Genomic DNA, 18,031 nt, shown 5'->3' with positions numbered 1-18,031 from the left:
TGCTAATCTAAAAGAGTTGAAATAAAGGTTGTGAGATGAATATGGTTATTTATGAAGAGAGAACAGAGAAACAGAGACATATGAGGCATCAGAAAGCTGTTGTTTAAATCTGCAGAGCAAAGAATTGCTTTGAGTTTTGTACGCAATCAAAAAAAAACTGTATAAACAATGTGTCAATGCTGTTTATAAAGTCTAGATCAATGTGAATGGATATGGATACATGACACTTTTAAATCTATATCTATCAGTATTTTATAAAGTAGTATTTACCAACCACGAATAATGCTGATGTGGTGTTGCTGGTTCCTCCACTGAACTTGAGCTGTCTTGAGCAGAAGTTACTTTGAAACTCCTTTAAACGTGTATTTTCATAAAGGACTGTGCAGTTGTTTTCTTCTGAACTGAAACCTGTTAAACCAGAACTTTTCCAGTAAACTAATAGAACCAGTTTTTCAAAATGAGTTGTGACTTTGTTCTTAAAACGCCTGGACTTGTGGCATTCATTTTAAGCTTTTTTTTAACGGTTCTTTTTAAAGATGTCTATCAAAGCAAATATAATTTGGTAATTACCCGTCCTTCCATAGGCGTAATTCTATGAGGGGACACGGGGACACGTCCCCCCCAATATTCAAAGAAGGACAATTTGTCCCCCCCAATATTTGATCATACTGTATATGATTGATTATGCGGGCAATATCGATGTGATTACAAATACGTCTTTCTTTCCAGCTCCGAAAATATAAAATCTCGGCCGGTCCATTTCCCAAATCCATTCGACTGGCCTACAGATTTTGCGCTCCCGCCTCCTAACTCTTCTTCTGTTTGTTTTTTCCTAACTCACTGAATCCATGTCATGTTTTCCCTATACCTTTAGTAGCTCGTGCACCGTCAGTGAGTAAGGAAAAAACAAACAGAAGAAGAGTTAGGAGCGCGAAATCTGACAGACATTTGGCACATATCTATGAATGGTAAATATCCTGTGTTTGGCTGACATAATCACTTAGATAACGGCCAGGTGAATTTCACTAGAATTTCGAATTGTAGAATTTCGACTGTAATACTATACACATACAGCTTGTATGAATGGGTCCCTCCCATATTGACAAGCTAGCCGACAGCTAGCTAACGTAACTGTACGTTCACACCGCCGCCGACTTGAGCTGCAAAGAAGCTCTGGCCGCCCTGTCAAGGACGCTTGTCAAAAAGTACGGGGAATCTTGTTGAAGCTTTGGCCGCTCTGACGTAGCAGCATTCGGGAGAAGAGAAGTATCACACCATGAAATGTAAAGATTTTTTTTTTCTCGACACCATCGTATCAATTTATTTTGATTAATATGCGCGAGGGAGAGAGAGAGCAGACAGCGCTCAGGTGAGTGCGCGCGCGCGGCCGGGGCTCTCTCTCTCTCTCTCTCTCTCTCTGCTCGTTCTTATATATGCCCTGTCAAGCGCGCCCTGTTAAACTGACAGGACTTACAAACACATGCAAATTATACACTTTCACTCAATGATGGTTAAACTGTGCAATTCATTATTTTTTCTCGGAACTAATGTTTTGGTAGGAACGAAAGTTTACATCATATGTTTCTCCAGAATCAGCCAGCATGAAGGACGTCTATATTCCGATTGGTTGCTGGCGTTTTTTTTTTTTTTTTATGCTTTATTTGAACATTCATTTTACAGTGTGAAACAACCAAATAATAACAAAACAATTATTATGAATAACAAAAATACAGTGATGTAAACAAGAATGGGGAAAAGAAAAAAAAAGAAAAGAAGAAGGAGGGCATTACTTAAATGAAATAAGTCTAAACATTTAATAAAGTAAAAAGTTTGTAGGTCTAGCAAATTTTACATGTTCTTAGTGCTTTTGGGTTAAGAGAGGATGAAATTGTAATCAAGTAATGTTTTATCTCATGTAAGAACACCAAAAAAAATTGTTTACAATTTGAAAACTTGCTTTTGTGAATATAAAATCTACATAGGAAAATAATTAGATTTATTATAAAGCAGGCATTTGAATCCTCTTCAAAACAAACAAAAATAACACTTTAAGGATTCATAGAGAAATTTGGCAAGATATTGCTTGAGATAAACCAACTAACATCTTTCCAAAGTTGCTGAGTAAAACTGCACGACCAAAATAAGTGAAGAAGAGTTTCAGTGTCATTCTGACAGAAAGAGCAATTAGTGTCAAAATCAGATCTGAATTTTTTCCTAAGGAAATTTTTAACTGGGTAAATATTATGAATTAATTTAAAATATATTTCCTTTACTTTGTTTGTGAGGAGAAACCTTTGTTGTATGGACCATATATTTTTCCAATTTAAATTATCAAAAAGTCCATTCCAATATGAGATTGCAGGAGGGGCAGAAATAATGTTCTCAAGGAATAGGACTCTTACTTTATAATTTCGTCCTTTTTTTATAGTGAAACATATCTCACCAATAGGAGTGTTGATAGGTTCAGGAAAAGATAATGAACCCAAAAAGCATGAGTATGCCAGATGGAATAGCATCCATAACTGTGGCAAACTCTTTGGGAGTTTGGTTGCTGGCGTTTTGCCGCTGCTTGCCGCTACTGAACCGCGTCATAGCCATGATCATAGCTCATTTCCATAAAGTTGAACTACTTTCAACTTTCTGATTGACGCTCAAAACGGCCAAAACGCGACACCGATGGATTTGACGCTCCTTGCAGCTGAGAGAAGCCAGCTTCCATTGAAAATGAATGACTTCCGGTAACTTTGGAAGCTCAAGTCGGCGGCGGTGTGAACGTACAGTTACTGTATACATGCTAGCATGTAGCCTGGCTTTAAAGCAAACTGGGATAGCGGTCAGTGACAGGCTTGTCAAATGTACTGTACCAAACCCAGTTTTGACAGCTAACGTTAGCATTTTAGGCCACTTTCCTGTTCTCTGAATTGGGTTTGATTACAAAAATGTGTGCATGCGCCAACACAAAAAGTCCCACATCTGTCCCCCCCAATGTGTGATAGACCATTTCGCCCTTGCGGCCTTCAAATATCTGGGTATTGTGTTAAAAGGTGCTCCACGCATTTTATTTATCATTGTTTACAGGCCTCCAAAATCGATACAGATTGTATCGAAGCAGCTTCACAGTGATAACATGAAAATAATACAAAAAACAATTTCATCATCGTCCACCTTTAAGGCAGATCTATAATATTGTTGAATAATAAATGTCCCCAACTAAGCAAGCCAGAAGGTAAGGCAACAGCGGCAAGGAACCAAAACTCTATCAGGTGACAGAATGGAGAAAAAAACCTTGGGAGGACCCAGGCTCAGTCGGGGGCCAGTTCTCCTCTGGCCAATGAGTGAACAGTGTATGAAGTTCAGAATGAATCAGAGTATTTGTCCAGTTCCGGTTGGTTGAAGTCGGAGTGGAGAGGAGGAGAGACTGGTTGACACTTCAGGTCAGCGGCGTCGTCGTGTCCTGGCGCTGGTCCTTCATCAGATCTGGATACGGCCTGGTTCCGGTGGACAGCGGTAAACCTCGGGATAGACAGAGAGACTAATATTAGCGTAGACGCCATCCTTCTTATGATGTACCAAGTACATCAGGATTTACGGGAAGTGTTCCCGGTCCCGGCTGTTCTAAACTCTACAGCCTAACATTGAGTTATAGAAGTCTATAATGTGTTTTTCTCCTTGATTCTTTTAACTCAAAAGTTAAAGGAGTAATTTACGATTGCACAGATGAAAAGAGTGGAGGAACAATTGGAACTGATCAGCTTAACGCTGAGAAACGTAACTAAACAGGAAAACTTGACGGCATTGAATTAGAAACTGTCAGCTGATATTCAGTCGCTTAAGATGCTACTGATGAAGAAAGATGAGAAAATAGCTATGTTGGAGAAACGAATCGACGATCTTGAACAGCACACGAGAATGAACAACCTCATTATAACTGGCTTGGAAACAAAACTGGAGACAGAGACCCAATCTCTGGAACAGCAGTTTGTTTCATTCTTGTTGAGCAAAGATATTGAAGTTTAGAGTGAAAACTTTTCTGCCTGTCACTTGCTGCCTAAGAAGCGTCATTCTACAATCCCTGGGCCTCCTGCCATCATTGTGCGCTTTGTGAACCACAAACACAAAGTCGCACTGTTGAGACAAGGGGTGAAATGGAAGGGCACGAAAGTTTACCTCAACGAACATCTCACTAAGAAGAATACCGATATTGCTAAGGACGCTAGATTACTACGTAAAAATGGAAAGATTCAGTCGACATGGACCCGGAACTGCAAAGTGTGGATTAAGACGAATGGATTACGACCAGAGGATGTGAAGGTTTTGGCGATACAGGAATCAAATCAGCTGGATGAATATAAATGAATCATTTCAGTCTCAAGAACTGCTGTTTCCACTGCTGCCGATGGATTGCTCGGGCTTCTCGAGTGAAAGGATTAACCCTGATGTGTTGGTGGAACGTGAGACTTTTTGGTGTGATGTCGTTCTTACAAGGTACTATCTTATTATTTCCTTATTATGACATCAATTGACTCTAGTTTTATAACAAGTGACTGGAAACACGCAGCACCTGTAATAGATTCACGGACTCTGAACTAGAGGATGGATACCCGACCCGAGCCCGACTGTCACGATCCACACTCAATGAGACAAGGGAGAAGATCCAAATGCAGTAAGTGTATTTATTGGGGAAATCCGTACTCACAAACAGTCCAGGCAGGGGTCAAAACCATAAGATCAATCCAAACATGAAACAAGAACAGACGAGAAACCAGGACTCCGAAATGGCATGATAATAGATAAGGACTCCGTGACACATACTAAAACAGACAGGGTATATATACACAGGGAATAGACAATGATAATGGGGAAATGGCTGAGTGCAATGATCAGTGATTAGGAAACAGCCGAGTGCAATGAGAAGACAAGGATCGTGGGAAATGTAGTTCACTAGTGTGATGGACACCGTGAGGAAGGAGGACATCTAGTGGTGACCCAAGGAACATAAACCAGACACTGTGACATAACCCTCCCTCTACGGAGCGGCTACCAGACGCTCCAAGACCCACAAAAAACACAAGAGTCCAGGCGGGAGGTGGCATGGTGGAGGATCAGGGGGAGGGATGGAGGGCCAGGACCATGAAGGGGAACAGGAACAGGGGATGACAACTTAATCGGCGGCCGTGGCGAAGCAGACAGTCCATCGGGCGGCCAGGGCGGAGACGACAGTCCATCTGGCGGCCAGGACGGAGAGGACCCCTCGGGCGGCCACGGCGGTGAAGACCCCTCGGGTGGCCACGGCGGAGACGACCCCTCGGGTGGCCATGGCGGAGACGACCCCTCGGGTGGCCACGGCGGAGACGACCAGGGTGAAGACCCCTCGGGTGGCCACGGCGGAGACAACCAGGGTGAAGACGACCACTCGTGCGGCCATGGCGGAGACGACCAGGGTGAAGCCGACCACTCGGGCGGCCATGGCGGTGAAGACCAAGGCGGAACAGAGACAGACCCTGGCTCAGGAACTGCAACAGACACCACCGGCTCAGGAACTGCAACAGACACCACCGGCTCAGGAACTGCAACAGACACCACCGGCTCAGGAACTGCAACAGACACCACCGGCTCAGGAACTGCAACAGACGCCACCGGCTCAGGAACTGCAACAGACGCCACCGGCTCAGGAACTGCAACAGACGCCACCGGCTCAGGAACTGCAACAGACGCCACCGGCTCAGGAACTGCAACAGACGCCACCGGCTCCGGAACTGCAACCGACGCCACCGGCTCAGGAATTGCAAAAGACACCACCGGCTCAGGAACAGCAACAGACACCGGCTCGGGAACTGGCTTGACGTAAAGCTCAGGCTCGGCAGACGTGACGTGAAATCCAGGCTCGGCAGACGTGTGTCCCCTCCATGCATGCAGTACTGCCAATGTATAGAAAAGGAAAACAGCCCTCTTGGCCATGGCAGGACTTACGGGAACAGCGTCTGGCACAGGAACCGTCTCTGCATCGGCAGACGTGACGTGGACAGTCTCTGGAACGGCCGACGTGACGTGGACAGTCTCTGGAATGGCCGACGTGCTGTGCCTCCTCCACGCATGCAGTACCGCCACCGCATAGAAGAGGAAGACCGCTCTCTTGGCCGTGGCAGGACTGATGGTGGGCGGCTCCGAGACAATCTCCGGGACGACGGTGGGCGGCTCCGAGACAATCTCCGGGACGACAGCGGGCTGCTCGGAGGGGACGGCCTCCGGGACGACAGCGGGCTGCTCGGAGGGGACGGCCTCCGGGACGACAGCGGGCTGCTCGGAGGGGACGGCCTCCGGGACGACAGCGGGCTGCTCGGAGGGGACGGCCTCCGGGACGACAGCGGGCTGCTCGGAGGGGACGGCCTCCGGGACGACAGCGGGCTGCTCGGAGGGGACGGCCTCCGGGACGACAGCGGGCTGCTCGGAGGGGACGGCCTCCGGGTCCTTGGGGAGGCTGAAGGTCTTCCTCCTCCGCCGTTTCTGACGAAAATGTGCCGGCTCTGGACTGGACGGGCACCACGGCGAACAGAGCTCTGGGCTGGGCGAAATCAGCGGTGGGTGGAACTCTGGGCTGGATCTCACCAACCCAGGGCCGAAGGGGGGCCAAGGTGGAGGGTGGTGTTGGCCTTGTTCTCGACCACCTCCTCCTCCTCTGTGACCTCCCCGGGTCCCACGAAAAATAACCAGACGGGTCCCCTTAAAACAATCCCTCCTCTCCCGCTCGATGGCTGGGGAAGAGAAGCTGGAACTCATACTGCTGGATCTAGGCTTGACGGAGTCCTTCTGTCACGATCCACGCTGATGCGCTTGTCCTGTTGACATTTCCGATTGCCTTCCTACAGTTGCTTAATAAAAGCGGGCTTTCCACACAAACAAACGTACAATTGTCATTAGTATGAGAAAAAAATGGGATTTTAACTGCCGGTCTCGGGTCGGGCTCGGACATAAATATCTGCCTGTCGGGCTCGGGTTGGGTTCGGTTACTGCTCTGTCGGACGCGGGCCGGGCTCGGACTGAAAAATTCGGCCCGATCCGCACTCTGCTCTGAACCCATTTGAGCTGTACATGGACAACAATTCTGGAATTTATGAAACCTTCTTTAATCCTGACTCCAATAACAATTATCTGAACTCTGTTAATTTGTCGTGTGAATATTATACCGAACAGCAGTTTAATTTCTTGTCTTGCTTGTCTCCTTCACATTCTGATCGAACCTCGTTCTCCACGATTCATGTGAATGCACGTAGTTTCAGAGAAAACTTCGATCACTTTAAAACCTTCTTATCTACCTTGTCACACTCCTTCTCAGCTTTAGCATTTACGGAAACATGGCTCCATAATGACACATCACACCTCTATAATCTATCACACTATAATGCTATCCACTCTTGTAGAGAAATGAAAAGAGGAGGAGGAGGAGTCTCTCTGTACGTGTCTGATTCATTTAATTATATTCTCAGAAAGGATTAAGTAACGACTTCAACCCAACATTAGTAGAATCCCTATTTGTTGAAATTCCCTCATGTTATTTATTTAAAGGGAAAAGCATTGTGATTGGATGCATTTACAGACCACCTGCTTAAGATATAAATACTTTCATTGATGCACTTGATTCAACCTTAGATATTATTTCAAAGAAACATAAGCTCTGTCTGTTACACGGTGACTTCAATTTGAATATCTTACATGCTGATCACACTGCTACACATGATTTTCTTAACACCCTTTACTCTGTAAATTTCTACCCTTTAATTACAAAACCTACCAGGGTTACCATACACTCAGCCTCTCTTATAGATTATATTTTGTTCAACTCATGTGACTATAAAGTTTCATCAGGGCTGTTATGGTGCGACGTGTCTGACCATTTTCCAGTCTTTCAAATGATACATTCTGTTTTTGGAGCTTGTACTACTAATAATGTGCATGTAAAATATCAAAATTTCACCCTTAAAAATATTGGAAAATTCAAATTAGCCATTAGCTCTATCATATGGGATGAGGTCATGTTGTTGCAGGATGCTATTAAAGCCTATTATTTATTTTTGACTCTCTTTAATTCTGCTTTGGAATCCAGTTTTCCTCTGATAGCTGTGAAATCCAAAGTAGCTAGAGATAAACTCTGGTTTACCGGTGAATTGAGGAAACTATCTAGAAAGAAAAAACGGTTGTATCGCAAGTCTGTCACCAAGCCTACTCCTCATAACCTAAAAACTTACAAAAAATATAGGAACCAATTCACAAGTTTAATTAAGGCGACAAAAAATAAGTTTTATGCCGACCAGTTTAATCGAGTCTCTAATGACATTAAATCAACCTGGAACATTATAAATCAGGTACTGTGTGTCATAATAGAAAGGCTGCATCTGCACCCACAGAGATGAGGGACTATGATAGGTGTCTGTCAGACCCCATTGATATAGCTGATGGCTTCAATATTTTTTTTTACCAAAATTGGCTCTGATCTAGCACACAATATCCAGAAGACTGATTATGATCCATGTAGCCAAATAAATGGGCAGTACTCTTCCCTCCCCAATCTTGATCACCCAACTACGTAGGAGTAAGGTGGCATTAAGAGTATCCTACTTAAGGAGACCATTGATCATATTATTCAACCTCTTACTTATGTAATCTCTTAATCATTTAAATCTGGAATTATTCCCCAAGCTCTTAAAATTGCAAAAGTTATTCCCATTTTTAAATCAGGTGATACAAAGGTGTTTATCAATTATCGTCCCATATCCATTCTGCCCTGCATCTCTAAAATATTTAAGAAACTCGTCTATGAACGTGTCACCGGGTGAAAAAAAAACAGATATTCAAAAAAATCCCTCATTGGTCCCAACTCTGGCTGTGCTTGATTGCTGGCCATAACGAGCGGCAGCTGAGTTGAATCAGCTGCGCTTCATTGAAGCACACGCTCAGGACAAGGGAGCATAAAAGGGAAGTGTTTGAGTAGTGAGGGGTGGTGTATCTGGGCAAGTGTGTGTCTCCCGACAGCAGTACAACAAGAGAAAGCTGAAGGTTGAATGTCTGATCGGTGTTCTATTGTGAAGTTTCCCCGAGACGTGCTCATTAAGTGAGTTTTCTGGAGCAACCATGAACAGCAGCACCACGAAGTAAGTGAGGAGATTATACAGCAGAAAAAGGAGAAGTGACTGGCCAAAGTGAGAGAGGAAACCATCGCAGGATTGGAATAACACACAGAGGAAAAGTTAAGTGCACCCTTGATTACCCTTTGAGAAAACCACATGTGAAGCTTGTCCATCACCAGTGCATGACTAACCTGTGTTGTGGGCAGTGTGTGTTATCCTGTTGATAGAGCGAAATGTAGTAACTGGAACAGCTGGGAGGATCGCTGATGTGCTCACGTCAATCTTCTGAAAACACTATTCCTTGAGTCATTCACCCTACAGCGAGAAGTGGAACAGGTCGATTAATCACTGTGGAGATGAAGTGAGTTTGCAGTGTCTGAAAGAGTGAAATGCACACAAGTGAGGATTTACAAGAGTGATTTATGCACAAGTGTGGTGAGATCAAACGACTGTGTTTCCTCTGAAACTGTGATGAATAAAAATTGACGTCTGAATATGGAGATCCCTTCAAATTGATCTGTCCAAAGCTGTGTCCAGGTTTCCCTTTGTGCACGGTGTGGCGAGGAGCTCAATACACCCTGAGCACCACAATTCACGAGCACTATGTCTCGCGTCAAAGAAAGCCCAGTCTCACGAACTCTCCAACGACGCCGTTCTGATGTACCCGGAACGAGAGCGCAGGTGGGTAAAGTACCGCGATCCGGCCACACAAGCCGAGCCTGAGCGCTGTCACTGTCTGTCCCTCGGAGAAGAGGAGAAACTGCTGTCCTTCCATCGGCTGTTCTACGAACACACACACAAGCCGAGCCTGAGCGCTGTCACTGTCTGTCCCTCGGAGAAGAGGAGAAACTGCTGTCCTTCCATCGGCTGTTCTACGAACACCCACACCAGCCGAGCCTGAGCACTGTCACTGTCTGTCCCTCGGAGAAGAGGAGAAACTGCTGTCCTTCCATCGACTGTTCTACGAACACACACACAAGCCGAGCCTGAGCGCTGTCACTGTCTGTCCCTCGGAGAAGAGGAGAAACTGCTGTCCTTCCATCGGCTGTTCTACGAACACACACACAAGCCGAGCCTGAGCACTGTCACTGTCTGTCCCTCGGAGAAGAGAAGTTGCTGTCCTCCCATCGACTGTTCTACGAACACGCACACCAGCCGAGTCTAGGCACTGTCATTTGCCTGTCTCACGAGCACATCTGACGAGTCGAAGAGACGAAGAAAGCCACTGTCTCATCCACGAACCAGCGAGAAGAGGAACCTCCGAAGAACCATTTACCTGCACCCCCCGTTCCTCTTCCCACGCCGGGTCCCAGCCACGAACATTCGCATCACTGCTTTTGTTTTAAATCAATAAAATACTTACCTTTTAAAATTCAATTCTTGTTGTCCGCCTCTTGGTGTCCTCTGGTGTCTGCTTCTCCGGAGTGTGGTTATTGACCCTCTGCCCTAACATCGGTTACAATTAATTGTTAATAACATTATATACAAACACCAATATGGGTTTTGAAAAAAATATTCAACAGAACATGCATTAATACAGCTTGTAAATTATATTTCAAATGCCCTTGACAATAAAAAATTTGCTCTGTGTTTTTCTCGATTAAGTAAGGCTTTTGACACTGTTTCACATGATATTTTGATTTCTAAGCTTAATAGATATGGAGTGGAGGGCACTGCCTTAGTTTGGTTCCGCAATTACTTTATTAACAGAGAACAATTTATCTATCTCAATGGTTTCTTTTCTAAAACTTCTAAAATATCATTTGGGGTTCCTCAGGGTTCTATTTTGGGTCCTTTATTGTTTTTAATTTATATTAATGATTTATTCCTTTGCTGTGATCATTTCCTACCCATATTATTTGCAGATGACACCAATCTCATTGCAATACACAAGGATTTTGTCACCTTGACCCAACATGTTAATGACGAGTTAAAAATATTATCAAATTGGTTTCGCACTAACAAGCTAACGCTCAATGTTAAAAAAAATTATTTTATGATATTTCACAATATTAATAAATTCTACCCCAAAGAACATGCTTGTATATAAATTGATGAAGCTCCAGTTATTCAAGTGGCTTCAACAAAATTTCTCGGTGTCCTGATTGATGAAAGTTTAACTTGGTCCAAACATGTTGATCTAGTCTGTACAAGATCCTCTAAAATGTTAAATATTCTAATAATTGTTTTACCTTCAATTCACTCATTTGCTCATTTAACGCTTTACTACAGCTTTTTATTTCCCTTTATGAATTATTGCAATATTGTCTGGGGTGCTACTTTTCCCACTTATCTCGCAAAAATTTCTAGAAGTTCTTGCGTATGATTTCCTACTCTTCTAAATATGCAAAGTCAATGTTTATTTATCATGCATATTTTTTCATAAGTTCATTTATAAGAGAGAAGATTTTCTACCAACATTTCAACACTTTTTTACTTTTATTTCAGATGGTGGTCTGGACACGCAAGGGCCTACCCAACCTTGGCACCTCTAGCACAAAAATATCTGGCTACACCTGCAACAACGGTACCGTGTGAAAGACTGTTCTCACTCTCTGGTCACATCTTGCAAAAAAAGAGAGCAGCACTGTCCACTGCTAATGTCAACAGACTGGTGTGTATTAGCAATTGGGTTAAAGAAAATAAATAGGAGAGACAACTTAGAACTCAGATAGTTCTGAATCTCATGTCTAATCATGCAATATTTTTCATTTCATCTTACTGTCATTTGGACTTTTTTTCTTCATCCATGTGCAGCACAGGTTAATTACAAGGATGACATTCTTCATTTAAAAGTAGAAAATGTTACAAATATCCCGCTGTAACCGTCAATGTTTTAGACTGTTCTGTTTGTCATAAGCTAGTTAGAAATTTCCTACCAGTGTTACATATCACTTGATTGCTGTTATTTCCAGCTAGGAATTGTTTTGCTAATGATGTTATTGTTTATTTTTGAAGTAGCTTAAGAGAGTGGCCTGATAAATGTAATCTCTCAAAGTAAGTACTGCGTTACTTTATTCCTCCTAATATTTGGAAGTTGGTCTACATTGCACTTTTTTTTTCTAAAAAAAGGTCAAAAAGGAAATTGTATGTGTTCTTTTGATTCCCAATGAAAACTCTGGTAAGATATACTACATTATGGGCTTAGAACTGCCTTGATATGCAAAATAACAGAATTGTACACGTGCAATTCAAACCGCGATTAATCGCAGTTAACTATGAAGCTTCTGCGATTAAAAAAAAATAATCGTTTGACAGCCCTTAAAGGTGGGGTATGTAATTCTCTGTTTTGGCCATTTTTTCAAAATCACTTAAAATCATATTCCTAACCCACTTACAGCCACTGAGTTAGAAGCACTGAAATAAAAATTAAGCAATTTAATCATCTGTGGAACGGGCAGGACTCGAAAAACTCCAGCCAATCATTTCCAAGACCACCTAGAATCATTGGACAGTAAGTGCGTCAATTAATCGGTCGTACCATCTCCGACCCCCCATCCATCGTACCCCCTCCCCCCATCCATGTCCATGTTCTTTGAATGGGTGGAGTCAAAGGAAAGAAGGTAGGACCATTTGAGTTGTGTATTTTCAAAATCTGCCAGCCGTTTTGCAAATCACATACCCCACCTTTAATATATATATATATATATATATATTATACATTATAAAAAAACAAATGTATTACATTGTTTATAGAGCCACTATCATTTTATCCACTATACCCAAGTTCTTATACACATTATTCTGTTCTTATTATTAATCTGACCCCCAGACATGTAAGTGACGCACAGATGTGAGCATGTTGGTGTAGCCGCGTGTAAAACTGCTCATCCAGGTATTGAACCTGTCGCCCTAAACCCAGTTGTTTTGAAAGCTGTTTATGGCACATATCTCCAGCTCTTGGGTGACATGGAAGACAGTCCTCAATAGGACAGTAACAATCTTACCTGGTGTTGTCCGGTGGTGCTGTTACTCGCATCAGAGAGAAGTTACCAGACAAGACTGGAACCTATTCATGTTTTCACCCCCCTCCTCTTGACTAAAATAAAGAAGAACTTAAGGCTACGTTCACACTTAGCGTCTTTTTTGACAAAAAAAAGTTAACAACGGCGTTTTTTTAGCAAAAAATAAAAAAACGCTTCGCGTTCGGTTACAAATAGCAGCCGAGCGCGTCTTTTGTTGCTATAACAACAGCTGCAACAGTAGTGTGCCCACACAGCCTCTTTGTGATGTATGTTATGATAGAGTTGTGTACTCATATCAAACAGCTCCTTGTGCTCCGAAACAAGGACGATTAGTTTTTCTACCGGCACCGTGTCCATTTTTCTTGTTGTTATGGAAACGACAGGTCTCCCTACTCGCTTGTCATTGGTCAGCTGTCAAAAAGGCGCTTGACGTAGGGCGTTCTTTTCAGAAAAGTTAAACTTTTTTCAACTTTAAAAGACGCTCTGAGCTGCAGAAAAAGACGCCGGCGGTGGCGTTTAAAAAAGCGCTCAGGACTTTTTTGAAAAAACGGTTTACTCCATAGGGTTCTAATGTAGAACAGACGCTGGCAGTTTGAAAAAAGACGCTAAGTGTGAACATAGCCTAACTTTGCAATTTGTCCACAGATTGGATGTGGTCAGTACACTGATGCCCCTTTTACAGGGCTCTCAAGTCTCACGCATTCACCGCGAGACACACAAATTTCCACCAGTCCACACCTTGTGTTTCTGACGCTGAGAAGTAAGGGATAACCTGACCCGCTATATACAATTAATGGACGAGGCGCAGGCATATGGAGGGAAGTTCTCAATTGTCAAAAAAATCAATTCCGATTTGAAGCTTGTGACGTATAAATGCGCACATCAACCCGATTACTTTATTTATCGTTCGTGTAAACACCGTGTTCGGCTTCATCGCACATTTACATGGACACCTTTTGGTTAGATCGGAATGAAATCAATCCGATTGATGAATCCGAACACTGTGTTTACATGACCGATAAATAAAGTAATCGGGTTGATCGGGTTATGTCACAAGCTTCAAATCTGAATTGATTTTTTGACATGCGCACACAGCGCAAATATACTGCCGCTGTTCGCTCATAACTATTCTCCTCTATTGGTTCTTTATTTGTTTTAAACAGCAGACTTAATATTTATCCGTCTCTGGTCATGATTTGGAGACAATGAGCATATGATCCGTTTTGCTTATATTTATCACGCAGTAAAACCCAAAACCAGTATCTGTGGATGAGAGTCTGAAACAAGCACTGGTGGGACGCTGTCGTGCTCCACTTCACCGACGCCGAGTGAAGTGAGAACTTTAGAATAAGGGGACACTCATTTAGATGACACTTAATTCGTCATTACGCTATTTCAACGTCATTGCACATGCGCAGTCCTTTCAGTTTCTTTCGAGCTCAGTCAGATCGATTAAGGTGTTTACATGAAGGGTTTTTAGTCCAATTGAGCCGTCAATCCGATTATAAGGGTCCATGTAAACACAGCTAGTGTTATTTGATGTTATTAATAACTTATGAGTGCAAAGCTGTTAACAGTTATATACTCACAATCCATGCTTTTCTACAAGCTCACTCACAGCCACTTTAACAAGTAACTTTCTCGAAGATCTCTCAAGATTGTAGGGGCATTTTTCTCGAGCAGTGTCAGCAGACCAGTTGTGGTGACAGTCATCTGTTGAATGAAACTAAGAAGAAAAAAAATTACAATTGAAATGTTTACTTTGACAATTATAAATAGGAAGAGTGAAAACATGACTCACCAGTAATGACTCAACTCTTCCATCTAATGGATCCTGTGTGGTACTAGCAGTAGCCTATAGTATATTTGGAGTTTGTCAAGCTCCTTCACTTCTGAAGTAACATCGATGTCAATAAATTCTTGAAAATCTGTGTCAAATCTCAGTATTCGATCAATAGATACTTGTTGAGAGAGCTCAGTTTTGGCTGAGTTAATCAGTTCTCCAACACTTCCAACTGCGAATAGTTTTTTTCCATGTTTCCTTCCCGTCTATGAAGACAGTCGCGAGAACTCTGTGTAAAATTGTTAGAGTAAACGTGATTTGACCCTCTTCTTCCATTACCTAGATAAAATATATAATAACACCATATTATAATGCCGTAATCATACAAGAGTCATAATTTAATCATGAGAAATGTAAACGTTAAGTGTATCGCGTTATCAATACATTTGAAATAGTCAGTGACAAGCAAGGTAGCACAAAGTGACGCGCTCAACACAACACTCTAATCGCCACAACGTCCTTTTAACCACTGCATAGGTTTCGGTAAAATTACTGTTAGGAGTTCAAACTTTAGGTGCCATGTATATTAACCTTTAAGTCTTTTTAAAAACAATTATTAGCAGTCATACCCAATAAATAAATACCTAACCAGCTTTGCAAAGGGTGAGAGCTCGCTTGCCTTTTGATGCTAGTTAACACACAGAACATATTCGGCTACGGAAAATGAAAACGGCATAAAAACGGTTAAAACAAACAAATAAATTATGTTTCCTGGACAAATAACACAACTCTTTCTCATTCTAGGTGGAGAAATATGTATTATTTTACACGTGTAACTATATTTGCTCATATTAGGAAGACATTTCTGACAGCTGGCTAGGCGTCAGTTGGAAAATAACGCCACTGCGCAGGAAGAACATTCCCGTAGTCCCAACAGTTGTTTTCCCCCAGCGAGTTAAAATGCTTTATTCACATTTGCAACATGATAAATAAATCCAATCATTAAAGTTGACATCGCCAGTTGAGTATTTGCCAGAATATGCCTTTTATATAAACATGTCCTACTAAATGTGTTTAACGGTGTAATTGTGTAAACAGTTGAGCACAATATTTACACATAATGGGTCTCATTCATGAAACACGAGCAGAACGAATTCTTGTGTAAATCGTGTGTAAAGTGGTTCTGGCGTAAATTTTCGGATTCATTAAAATGTTCGTATTTTCCAAATGTTAGTTGGTACGAAAGAAATCTACACCTGCTCCCAACCACGTGTAAATAGTGCGTTTAACTTCCGAACGTTTTGCTCATTAATAAGGCTGCATTTTAATCGGGGACATATTTACACAGCATTTTGAAAAAATAGCTATTATATTAATTACATATGTTTTTTCTTTTTACTTTTATTATGAGAGCCAGTAATAGCATCTGCAAACGTAACACTTTAATCACATAATTAATTGCTCAATACGGCTCGGCTATATTTTTTCGAAGTGAACTAATTCGTTTTTTGCACTTCATGTCGAACCATTTTCTCTTCACTTCTGGGACTGTTCGATTAACAGATGAAACTCCAGTAACTGCATCTGTAATATCTGCCAAGCTTGCTTTTTTTAGGACCTGATACGCCACTATGTACGCTTGAAATAACAGGCGCTGTAGGCTTTTAGTGCATGCGCGCGTCGGCGGGTGTAACGTTATTGCGCTCAGAAAAGCGCCCGTTAGAACAGCGCATCAGCAGCGAATGACATGTTTAACCGGCAAGGCTTTAAAGCACATGCAAATAATTAATTTTTATAAACTACAGTGTCCCGTTCCTCTGCATTTCATGTGAATATACGTCGCGCTGTACAGTAGGCTATGTTGAGACGGAGGCGCCAGAACTGCAAACTGATAGAATGCACGATCCTACGATATTTATTCAAAAACAGATCGTGGAGACATTTTAATCATAATATTTGACATAATATTTGACGGTGCCCAGGGCCCCTTAGATGTCCTGGGCCCCTGGGCAATTGCCCAATGGTTAATCCGGCCCTGTTATGTGGCGTTTTGAATGAACTTCTGATAATAAAATATTATCTGATAATGAGAAATTTTTATTTTTCATTCGCTTTTAAGAAGACATGTTGAAATCCTTCGTTTGGTGTCATAGTATGATGCCCATATATAGTTGTCAGTCGGATTTAATGGGCGGGATTTATGGTAATTGAGAATGAGCGTGAACGCGCGTCCCATTTACGACAGATTGGAATTCATAACACACACACACACGTTTCACTATCACATCTGACGTTTACGAAGTATTTGTGAATCAGGAGAAGAGTTTTCGGGAAGGTCTCTTTACGCGCAGATCACTCACATATTTACTCGTATATTTACGAATGTTTCATGAATGAGGCCCCATGTGTCTGTAGTAACACAAATGTGTTACAAATCCTTTTACACATATTTTGTGTTCATTTTTAACACATACATTTTAAGAGTGTAGAGTCAGGCCCTGTCCAAATGCCACTTTCCGTCTTGTGAACTTGTTTCTCCACTGGGTTGCAAGACCGGTTTGAGTGAGTCACATAGTGTGCAGTTAAAGAAACAACAGCACACGTAATTCTGTTTTTCTGATGCCACTTTTATTTTGAAAGATGTGTGTGAAAGCTGGTGACACTTCAATCAGATGCTGAGAGAAACACATTGTCCTGAATCAGTGGCTCTCTGCAGTAAGATGAGATGTTGTCAGTAAAACTCAGTCCTGTCAGCTGTTGTCCTGTGCTTGCGGTCGCACATCACGCGCTGTAGCCGTAGTTCTGTCGTCAGTTGACTCAGCAGAATAGTTTAGTCCAGAGACTAAATTTGATATGTAAGATCACAATACAAGGCACAAGCTGATATGCAAGTTTTTAATGCACAAATAATTGTGAGCACTGTGGATTTGTACTAGGAGATCGGCGCTAATTTTGCATTAATTTGTAAAAGAAAACCAAAAATGGATTTAAATGCATAAAATAACTACTTTTCATTCTGGCATTTATGTCCTGTTTACTTCCGCCTTGTTCACATTCTTGTTCACATTCTTGCATGGAGATTCAAAAGAAAACACTTTTTTTTTTAGGTATGATAGAACTGTTGCAATTATTTATTTGATAACTAACATAGAAAGTTAAAC

The 18,031-nt window shown here is 42.1% G+C and overlaps 1 protein-coding gene and 1 long non-coding RNA gene across 4 annotated transcripts in view; both read right to left on the bottom strand.

Annotated features, from left to right (window-relative positions):
* Positions 1-396, bottom strand: part of LOC307004127 (NLR family CARD domain-containing protein 3-like) — a 101,173-nt gene extending 100,777 nt beyond the window's left edge. For 2 of the 3 annotated variants that reach the window (XM_079623080.1, XM_079623082.1), the window contains exon 1: positions 275-395. The gene's annotated coding sequence lies outside the window, so the exon portion shown is untranslated. Of the gene's footprint in view, positions 1-274 lie in introns of all 3 variants that reach the window. The other variant, XM_079623081.1, reaches the window with a different exon arrangement.
* Positions 397-9,306: 8,910 nt separating this feature from the next.
* Positions 9,307-15,207, bottom strand: LOC307004399. The gene is made up of 3 exons (XR_013799024.1): positions 14,889-15,207; positions 14,677-14,813; positions 9,307-9,437 (listed from the first exon to the last, which is right to left on the bottom strand). It is a non-coding gene; the product is annotated as an uncharacterized lncRNA (long non-coding RNA).
* Positions 15,208-18,031: the final 2,824 nt, after the last annotated feature.

Source organism: Phoxinus phoxinus (assembly GCF_949152265.1).
Source record: "Phoxinus phoxinus genome assembly, chromosome: 9".
Lineage (NCBI taxonomy): Eukaryota > Metazoa > Chordata > Actinopteri > Cypriniformes > Leuciscidae > Phoxinus > Phoxinus phoxinus.
This window is presented reverse-complemented; position numbering and strand designations above follow the sequence as displayed.